Source organism: Aquarana catesbeiana, linkage group LG02 (assembly GCF_042186555.1).
Source record: "Aquarana catesbeiana isolate 2022-GZ linkage group LG02, ASM4218655v1, whole genome shotgun sequence".
Taxonomy (NCBI): Eukaryota; Metazoa; Chordata; class Amphibia; order Anura; family Ranidae; genus Aquarana; species Aquarana catesbeiana.
In genome coordinates this window covers 314,407,268-314,419,094 of record NC_133325.1, presented here as the reverse complement: position 1 = coordinate 314,419,094, position 11,827 = coordinate 314,407,268, and positions in this window count along the sequence as shown.

Below are 11,827 nucleotides of genomic sequence, written 5' to 3'. Positions count from 1 at the left end.
TTTTCTAAAGAGCACTTTTCAAAAATGTATATTTTTCTTATACTCCTACTGTAAAAAAAACTTCATTTCTTGACATGCAACTGTGCCTAAGCACTCCTGTTCTGTAGCCTCAAAGTTTTATATCTGCAGTGTGGGATCATCTAAGGCACTGTGCCTTGGACTGAGAGCGATTTCAAGTGAGATTTGGTGAGGTTACTAATAGTAACTTACTATTGTTCTTGCTACGCTGGAGAAGAAAATGTACTGGAGAACCTTCTGCTTCATTAATTCTGCTTCCTCCACCTCTCTTGCTGCTTCCTACCCCACCAGTCAACGGGGGGGTTTGGGGTGCAGCTTTCACATGAAAGGATGGCTACCTCAACAGAGATAATGTCTAGTTAATAATTGGGTCTACAGGGAGTCTGCAGGCAATACTGTTGACTTATCCATTGCTTGCTGCTTGGCTTTTTTTGGGCACAGCTTTAACCCTTTTTTAAGTATCCACCCTCCTCTGCTCATGGCTTTTTCTTTCAGCTCAAGCAATTCGGTGTCCTATTGGTTACTTAGTAGCTCAATCGAAAGAAAGCAGAAGAAAGGTAAGCTTGTTCCATCTTCCCAATGAGTGCTGACAAGCTTCCCCCCCCCCTTCCCCCCCAATGAGACCAGACAGTCCTTAAGCACCCCCACCCCCTCCATCCCCCAGTCACCTGGCTGCCAATCTCCATGGACCACAGCCTTTCCCTGCTAATCTCTATCCTGATAATGAAGCCAGGGAGATGAGCCTTTGGGGCTGTTTGAGAAATGGCCTGCTCCGCCATGGACCAGAAGATGAGGTCCTCCTGCTTTTACCCGGCATGCTATGCATTTAGCTGTCAACCATACATACAAATTCTGGTGCACCTTCCTGCCTGCAGCCTTTGCACAGTGGGCTCTAGTCTGTACTGGGTAGGAGTGTTTGGGAAGGGGGCTAAGTTTTGGTTGTTCACTGGTCTGTGTGCTACCTACTCCCTACCCGTGTGATATGGTGATGTGGGATACATAAACATAATACAATATATTTTCCTTTGAGATTATTAAAGTATTTTGATTCTGATACAGAAACATAATACAAAATACCAATCTTACCCTTATAATACAAAATATACTACCCTTAGAAATTAGGGCTGGCTATTAACTGTGCTTCTATGGTGCCCATTATGATTTTACCTACTTTCAAAAAGTAAGGCAAAAAATGCTATCCAGGGTACTTGTGACCATAAAGTGCTGGGGATCCAGTTTTGTATATCTTATTCAGTGTAATATTTTTCAGCAGAATTTATTAAGAACTAATAAAGTTTTACTGATGGGTAATTAGGGAATACAATTGTGGCTTTTTTTATTTTTTTTTATTTACGCATAACAGTAATTAATGAATGACGGATACAATAGTAGCTTCCATTCATAAATGAATACAGAATAGGGCCCAATCTGTCAAACTTATAGCTCAATATAGTGCTAGACCCTCTGTGTTTTTACAAAAGATATACTTTATTATGCATTATTATATTTTTATACAATTATTTAATCAGCTGAATGTCAGATTAATTGGATTGACTTCCATTTTATTGACATGGATGTTTTAAGGATACTATATAATATTTAACTTAATACTATATAGATTTTTAAATTTACTATATTGTTGCCATGACATAGCTACAGTATATTTTACTTTCTACTGTTTTTTTGTACATTAGCCCTGAAGAAGAGGGAGGCTTCCCCCGAAATGCATTGGTTCTGTGTTATGCTCTTAACCAATAAATGTTCCAAAAAGTCCTTCACGTGAGATTAACTTTTGTACCAGGCGCTTCTCAGTACACATCCAAAAACGTAAAGCTCAGTCCTTCAGATTTAGAAAAGGAAAGATGGTGCAAAAAAATCGGAACATGCACAGCATTAATGATTAAATATAAAATGGATATAAAAACAATGTAGCAATCAATAGTAAATAAATGTAAGAGGGTAATTATTGAGCAACAAGTCCCAATAAAATGATGAGTGTGGATAAAAGGCACCAGCGGCAGCTCCCTTGGGAGTTGAAGCAAACTCTGGCAGACAGGGTAAAAAGGAAACAAGGTGCACCAAACTAAGTGCAGTATATCAGGAACAAATTATTCAAAATAAAGCCAATTGGCTACTCACACAACATCGGTGAGAAACAAGCATATGAGGTCAAGATATCCGTGGTCTCTATAGGGTCACTGTAAGGTCCAGAGCTGTATCCATAGGAGCATCCCAGTGGGCTGCAGTGGGTGGATTGGCAGGGCGATGGACAGGACCAGCCTGGTTCCTGCTTGTTGGCATGCGCACCAGCATGGAACACACTCGGAGGAGTCCGTGAACCAGAAGTGACTTATGGGCGTGTCAGGTGACGCGTTTCAAAGCCTCCGCTTTTTCTTCAGATCTAATTGGTTGTTGGAGGTGTCCTTCTTTTATGGGCTCTTCCGGACTGAAGCCAACAGCCTGTGACAGCGTCCGTGTTAGCAATAGGATTTAAGGGACCAGAGACAAACCATATCACAAGAAAACATGATAACTGTTATGATACACTAATTAAATAGATAAAAATAGAAAAAGTTGATAATATATACACAGAATATAAAGTTGACGCAAGGTATTCAAATTACTATGAATAAATATTGTCCATATATGTGTATCATCAAGCATAATGTCCTAATGTAATTTAATGGTAAATATTACAAAATAATAATAATAATAATAAGTAAGAAATTATTAATAAAAATTATTTAATGAATAAAAAAATAAATAATTAATTAAAAAATAGTACAAAATTGAGAGTTGATTAATATATATGGGGGATAATTAAATACAATTAAATAATGGCTGGGTGGGAACCGACGTATGGACATGAGTACAAAATGAAATAAATACGGGAGACTGTGAAAACCTAAGTGAACAACAGGCTCATTCATAAATGATGATGAGCGATAGTGAAGTGGTGGGTATGTCATGATCACATGCATGCACATAAAGACATGTAGACATGTACAATGCACGCACATGTCCATAACCCACACATGATGCAGGAAGCGGGCTAATGGGCCCAAGGGTAACCATGTCCAAGAACCCATGTACCCATGCTTGCACGTATATGTGCACATAAGTGTCCATACACATAGGCATATGTATAGGTGTGCATGCGCACACACGTGCCTATGCCAACAGCTGTATATAGTAAGGATAGTTATCCACTTATCAACTATTTGAGGGCACTGGGGGCTCAAGGGGCCATTGCTTTTGGCCCCACTACAATGACTGGGCCTGGGCCAGCTGCCCCTTTTGCCCTGTGTTAAGGATGGCCCTGCAGATTACACAAGGAGTATGCGACTCGCCCTGTATAATGACCAGTGCTCCTTGACAGCCGGGTGCTGTGCTCTGTTTATCAGGCTGCCACACTGACAGCAAAGTGAAGTGCTACAGATTACAAGGGACAGCCGTGGTCTCACAGTGTAATCTGTAGTAGTGATTTGACAGTTTAATAGCAAAGTCCTACACAATGCAGCATATGCTGAATGGAGGTGAAGCGTCCACCCAGCTGCACCCCCCTTAGCAAGACGACCATTGGGTCCCTCTTCTTCCTCTGTCTCATACTTCAGGTACACATTGGTCTAAGCATTAAGCATTAACATTTTCGACCCCAGGAAGTCAATACTGGGCCCTCACAAAAAACAGAATCAAATATAGAGAGAACTGTTAGAAAATGTCACAAGGAAGCAGATGACCTCAAACATTTCTATTACTCTTAAAGGGCTAAACTGTATGGTCAGTTTTAATGTGAATTTTCAAGCGTGAAAATCTTCCACAATTTGTTGCGGATTCCTGACATTACCCACTTGAATTCTGCTGTAATAATGAGCTTGTGTTACTGTAATGCTTAGCAACTTATTATCCAAAATGGTACATAAAAAATATCCAACAATTCAAACAAGACCAATAAAGACTGAAGAAAAGACTGATGAACACAAACTGACACTGATAGACAGAGGGATAGACAGACATTGCAATAGACATACTTGGCACATTTACTATGTCTCATTTTTGCAAAAAGGGTGAGTGCAGAATAAAGAGATGGCGGGCTGCTTGTAACCTAACTGAAGAAACCAATTTTATATAAAGTGTCTTACACACTTTCAGGAAAGGTTACATTATTATATAAAGACATAAAGACCCAGTTATAAAGCAGCTTTATGGCTTAACTTCAGCCATAACACTGCTTTAAATGAAACAACACACACATTTATTTACATCGTTACATAGTTACATAGTTAGTCAGGATGAAAAAAGACACAGGTCCATCTAGTTCAATCATAAAAATAAATAAATAAATAATAATATCCATATACCCAATCCTATACCCACAGTTGGTCTAGAGGAAGGAGAAAACGCCCAGCAAAGCATGATCCAATTTGCTACAGCAGGGGAAAAAAATCCTTCCTGATCCCCCAAGAGCCAATCAGATTTTCCCTGGATCAAGTTTACCTATAAATGTCAGTACCCAATTATATTTAGGAAATAATCCAGGCCTTTCTTAAAGCAATCTACTGAGCTGGCCAGATCCACCTCTGGAGGGAGTCTATTCCACATTTTCACAGCTCTTATGCCCCATACACACGGTCGGATTTTCCGACAGAAAATGTGTGATAGGACCTTGTTGTCGGAAATTCCGACCGTGTGTAGGCTCCATCACACATTTTCCATCGGATTTTCCGACACACAAAGTTTGAGAGCAGGCTATAAAATTTTCCGACAACAAAATCCGTTGTCGGAATTTCCGATCGTGTGTACACAAATCCGGCGCATAAAGTGCCACGCATGCTCAGAATAAATAAAGAGATGAAAGCTATTGGCTACAGCCCCGTTTATATACCCGACGTACGTGTTTTACGTCACCGCGTTCAGAATGATCGGATTTTCCGACAACTTTGTGTGACCGTGTGTATGCAAGACAAGTTTGAGTCAACATCCGTCAGAAAAAATCCTAGGATTTTGTTGTCGGAATGTCCGATCAATGTCCGACCGTGTGTACGGGGCATAACTGTGTAGAAACCTTTCCGCATTTGGAGATGAAATCTTCTTGTCCTCTGTGTTGACCGTAAAGTGAATAACTCAACACCAAGTTCACAATATGGACCCCTTATGTATTTGTACATGTTGATCATATCCCCCCTTAATCTCCTCTTCTCAAGAGTGAATAAATTCAGTTCCTCTAATCTTTCCTCATAGCTGAGCTCCTCCATGCCTCTTATCAGTTTGGTTGCCCTTCTCTGCACTTTCTCCAGTTCCCCGATATCCTTTTTGAGAACTGGTGTCCAAAACTGAACTTCATATTCCAGATGAGGTCTTATTAATGATTTGAACAGGAGCAAAATGATATCTCTCTCTCTGGAGTCCATACCTCTCTCAATACAAGAAATTACTCTTTTTTTTCACTGTGGCCTAACATGTGCCTACTTCCTTGCCAATAAAACTGCAAGTAAGCATTTTCTCCAATAATGTTGCCTGTGTATAAACCAGCATTCCTTTTGTCAGGAAGAGATCACTTTACCACTGGCCCATTGTAGGAGAAAACCTTTAAACTCATTACACAAGAGGCCAGGCTGTAGAATAACCCCCACCAGAAAATGTCTATTTTGGAGTCAAATCCCAATCTTACAGGTTGGGAAATGCTAGCAAACTGCACTTGCCAACTTGTACAGCTCTTCCACCATGACACAACAGAACTGTTTATGGAAGATAGCAACAGGAAAGTTCTCTGAAATTCAATCAGATCTACTCATGCTGAATAGAAGTAACCACCCAAAAATTCTAGTTCTGTACAACCAACATGGACAATATGCCATCTGCAGCACTTGACAGTTCACGTCCATCCCTGAATTAGAGAAAGAAAAGAGACCTAGTCCTATAGAGCTTCCAAAGCTCCGATGAAGGGAAACTTTTGATAACTCAAATGTTAGCAGTAACATCTTGCATGGTCTCAATTAAAAAAAAAAAAAAAAAAAAGGACAAAGTTCGATTTCTTGCCACCATGACAGGAGTGGTGCTCCCTTTGCTTTTCTGAACATTTGTTGCTCCCAGGAGGCCCTGACATATGCAGCACACCCATGTACTTTTTTACAAATGTGCCTTATACTTGCTTGCGTTGGACTTTGTAGCAGGCAAAGCTTCATTCAAATTAGTAAATAAGAACAGAAATACTTACCTCTACTGGAGAAAATGCTGCTCCAGGTTCATTTTGCACTCCTGTGACCCATTTTTAGCTGAAGCCCACTGTCGGCTAACGTCACAAAGCTGGTCCAGGAAGATCACGACAGTGAAGTCAGGATCTGCCCACATGCCTGGAACAGCAAACGGCTCAGCCTCTCAGCTGAGTGCCTGAGCCTGCCACTTCCGCCCCCTCCACAGTCCAGCGCTCCAGTGAGCATGGGGGGGGTTGGGCAGAACAGAGAGCCAGTGACTGAGAGTCAGCAGTTCTCTGCTCAGGGAGCCCTGAAAACCGAGTGATCGGCGAAGTTAGATTGCTCGGTTCCCAGTGTTAGAGCCGGCGGGGGACAGATACATCATCAGACCGATGCTGCACTCACCTAGGTAAGTATGATTCTACAAAAAATTAAGCCCCATACTTTTTTTAAAGTGATTGTAAACCTCAGACATGAAATATGAACAAAGCATATTCTTCTATAATTCTCTCAATTAAGCGCACTAAATGTAATTTCTGTCTGCTGTGTCATTCCTCTGCTATCAGCATGAGTCACTTCTGACACGTTTTCCTGACACCAAGAGAAAAATGGTGACAGGGGGAGGGATCTCCAGCTGATTGACAGCCTCAGCTCTGTTCCTGTGTACTGTGTGAAGAGGAGTGTGTTCCTTCCCTCCAATCAGCTCTCAGAGCCTCACTGAGCTCTGCAGAGTGTAACTTCAGCTCTCTGCCCCCTTTTTTTCTGAGCTCTCAGACAAGCTTATAGATTCTGCACGGATGTAGTGAAGAGACGGCTGCAGATAAACAGGTACAACTTTTGTAGGAGGATTTGTTTCATCTCTGTGTATCACCTGGGGATAGTCCCTTCACTGGGTATATGTAAGGGTTTACAACCACTTTAACTTTTTTTTTTTCAGAAGAAAAACAACCATTTTAACTTTAAGTGAAAATGTATTTTAAACAAATCAGCACAGGGACAGTACTTATATTTAACGAGAAGTGCTCATTGTACAGGCGCTGGTTGTACTAGTTGAAATCTAAAATCCTATGTCCTCCCTTCCTATACCCCCACAGCCATAATTATCAGGTGCTGCAGGGGGTTATTTTGAGCACTGGACCTATTGTATGCACTCGTCAAGAGTGCTGACTACGTCTGCCTTTTCAGTCCCCCTCCTTCCTTCACAGAAGCCTTACTATAACTTTCAGCAATAAAAAGCACTCTATGAATGGGGAATGGGAGCATGAATTATAGGTCCACCTCCTCCATTCATAAAATGTGCTTAATTGACAGAAGCTATAGTACAGCTGCGGTAAATGGAGGAGAGGGGTGGAAAGAGCGGGCATAGCCAGCACTCTTGAGAAGTGCTTGTGACAGGTCAGGTGGCTATACTATGCCCCACATCACTGGAAGATTATATCTGCTTGGGTATCGGAGGGGGTGGGCAGAGGACTTTAGATTTTAACTAGGACAGCTGGCACCAACACAATGGACACTTCTCATTAAATGTACAGTGCCTTGAAAAAGTATTCACGCATGCTCGGAATCATGCACTGGCTATTGAACTTCATTTTTCTCGGCTCGTTGTACATGTTGTTCGTCACCGCATTCTTGACGTTCGGAATTTCCGACAAGATTTGTGTGACCGTGTGTATGCAATACAAGTTTGAGCCAACATCCATCGTAAAAAATACAAGGATTTTGTTGTCGGAATGTCCGATCATGTGTATGGGGCATTAGTCGTGCACTCTACGAAGAGTGGCAAGAAGAAAGCCATTGTTGAAAGAAAGCCATAAGAAGTACTGTTTGCAGTTTGCAAAAAGCCACGTGGGAGACACAGCAAACATGTGGAAGAAGGTGCTCTGGTCAGATGTTTCCAGGCTGGGCTCAGCCCTTCCTTCTCAGAGCTCTGTGCTCAGCTGTCGGTTAATTGCAAGCACTCTTCATTCCACAGTGACTCACCTGGTCTTCATTTCCTGCTCGTCAGCTAGCTCTGCTAGCTATTTAAACTGCATGGATCAGATATTCTGTGCCTTTGCCTTGGTCAACACATCCAGACTCTCTGCTGTGTTTTCCTGTGAAAGACTTTTGCTTGGCTGACTTCCCTTCTGGTTCCTGATCCTGTTTGCTGCACCCGACTTCGCTGATCTCTGGACTCCTGTTTCTCTGGCTTGTTCTGACTACCCGTCCTGGTTTCCGAACTCTGGCTATATTTTGACTACATTTGCTCTGTTTATACAATTCTACCATTTTATTAAATAGTGTAATTTTTACTGCACTTCTGTCTCAGTCGGATTCATGGTTCCTGACAAAATGAGACCAAAATTGAACTTTTTGGCCTAAAAGCAAAACACTATGTGTGGCGGAAAACGAACACTGCACATAACCCTGAACACTCCATCCCCACCGTGAAACATGGTGGGGGCAGCATCATGTTGTGGGGATGCTTTTCTTCAGCAGGGAAGCTGGTCAGAGTTGATGGGAAGATGGATGGAGCCAAATACAGGGCAATCTTAGAAGAAAACCTGTTAGAGTCTGCAAAAGACCTGAGACTGAGGCGGAGGTTCACCTTCCAGCAGGACAAGGGCCCTAAACATACAGCCAGAGCTACAATGGAATGGTTTAGATCAAAGCATGTGTTAGAATGGCCCAGTCAAAGTCCAGACCTAAATCCAATTGAGAATCTGTGGCAAGACTTGAAAATTGCTGTTCACAGACGCTCTCCATCCAATTTGACAGAGTTTGAGCTATTTTGCAAAGATAAATGGGCAAAAATTTCACTCTCTAGATGTGCAAAGCTTGTAGAGATATACCCAAAAAGACTTACAGCTGTAATTGCAGTGAAAGGTGGTTCTACAAAGCATTGACTCAGGTGGGCTAAATACAAATGCACGCCACACTTTTCACATATTTATTTGTAAAAAAAATTGAAAACCATTTATCATTTTCCTTCCACTTCACAATTATGTGCCACTTTTGTGTTGGTCTATCACATAAAATCTCAATAAAATACATTTACGTTTTTGGTTGTAACATGACACATATGCGTGTGGCGTGTGGGTGTTAAACGTGTCATGATGGCAATACAGCAGCCATGTGTGTACAGGTGATTAACAAAATTAAGGTCCCAAAAAGAGGGGTGACATTTTCTGATTGCTTTGCCGGAGAGAAGTCTTCTGGATTTTTCACCTCCAGACTCGAATTCCCGCACGGGTTAAATTTCGAGTGGGATGTGAGTCATTTTTATGAATAATTGATATATAATAATTGATATGTACAGTTTTCTCCGACTGCAATCGGTATTCTGTCATCCTTTCTATACATACAGATGACATTTAATTATAGACTATATCCCTATATATATTTTTATTATCTGTATGTATATACATTCTCCCTCTATTTTGGTATGGGGATTGGGCACCTTGGATAATTATACGTTATTAAGTGCTGCAGGTGTATTGAATGTTGTGGTTGGGCGGTTGGGAATTTGTTTCCTGTTATGTCTCTTGATTAATATCGGAAGATATAGGACAATATACTTGTTTTGTCCTTTGTTATTTCCACCACCCACCCACATTACTGATTTTATCTTGTGGTAGTGCTTCTTGTTTTATATGGAGCACACTTATGTTTTACATTTTTTGCCTCTCATAATAGGATTTTTATAACAGCTTACCTGTAAAATCCTTTTCTTGGAGTACATCATGGGACACAGAGCCTTAAGTAATTATTTAACGGGTTGTAGGCCACCTTCAGGTGTTGACACTGGTATACCCAATCCAGGAAGTTCACTCCCTATATAACCCCTTCTCCTTCCAGGAGCACATCAGTTTTTGTAGCAAAGCAATATACTTAAATCCCAATAAAGAGGGGCGGGACCTCTGTGTCCTATGATGTACTCCAAGAAAAGGATTTTACAGGTGAGCTGTTATAAAAATCCTATTGTCTTTATCGTACATCACGGGACACAGAGCCTTAAGTAATTACTTAATGGGACGTCTCATAGCAATGCTACTTGAGGGGAGGAAGACACAACCCGGAGGGTACCCCCAGACTTGAGGACCTATACTGCTGCCTTCAGCACACTACGCCCAAAGGCGATATCCACATACCTCCTTACATCCAGCTGATAAAACTTGGTGAATGTATGCACTGAAGACCAAGTTGCGGCCTTACAGATCTGAGCCATGGAGGCCTGGTGACGCACTGCCCAAGAAGCACTAACCGCCCTGGTAGAGTGTGCCTTAACTTGAAAAGGGGGAATCTTACCCCTTGAATCATAAGTTTGAATTATTACTTGCTGAATCCATTTAGCCACAGTGGATTTCGACGCTGCCTGTCCTTTCTTAGGATCCTCTGGCAGAATAAATAAGACATCAGTCTTACGAATCTGAGCAGTTGCCTTTAAATAGATTTTCACTGCTCTCACAACATCGAGACAATGTAGTGACTTTTCTTCCCTGGAACATGGTTTTGGAAAAAATGATTGGCAGGGCAATATCTTGGCAAAAAGTTCCTTTTTTCTTTGTCTCTTTTTGTGAAGCTTTCCAATCTTGGTCGGTACCTTTATTTACATTGATTATTGATCTCCATTTAGGAGAGGTACTGCCTGCTCATGTGCATTCAGTGTTGGATGCAGGGAGGTAGATTGGTGTAAGCATATTGTTTTTTTGGTTAGTAGTATGTAATATTTTGTTATTGTTAATGTTCATTTTTTATTTTTTATTTAACCATTTGCTTCACTATTTGTTTTACTATATGTGGTATATATATATATATATCTATATATATAGAGATATATAGATATATATATCTCTCTATATATAGATATAGATATATATATCTATCTATATATATATAGATCTCTCTCTCTCTCTCTCTCTCTCTCTCTCTCTCTCTCTCTCTCTCTCTATATATATATATATATATATATATATAGAGAGAGAGAGAGAGAGAGAGATCTATAGCTATATCTATCTATCTATCTATCTATCTATCTATCTATCTATCTATCTATCTATCTATCTATATATATATATATATATATATATATATATATATATATATGTGGTTTCTCTACATGTAAGGTAACAGGGAGTCTGTGATTAGTGCCCCGAGACACCTGTGGAAGGTGAAGGTGGGGCTATGTGAGGAGTATCAGTGAGACATACCTATGTAATGATTAAGCATATCTGAACTGTGTGAGACACATCTACCAGGCAATCTGGTCCTGTGGTGTCACTTGTGATGTCCAATAAAGGATCTTGGATCATTACTGTGGTATGTGGCCATTTCTTTCATTTCTACTGTCTGCGGAGGCGAGCCGGGGTGGGCACCCACCAGTTCCATTAGGCTTCTTCATCTCACCTGGAGCACAGAGTTTTCCTTGTGTGGGTGTTAAAGCCTAATGCCGCGTACACGCGGTCGGACTTTTCGACTGGACGGATCCGACAGACTTTCCAGCGTACTTTCGACTGACTTTTGACGGACTTCCGACGGACTTTTTAACGAACGGACTTGCCTACACATGATCACACCAAAGTCCGACGGATTTGTACGTGATGACGTACACCGGACTAAAATAAGGACGTTGATAG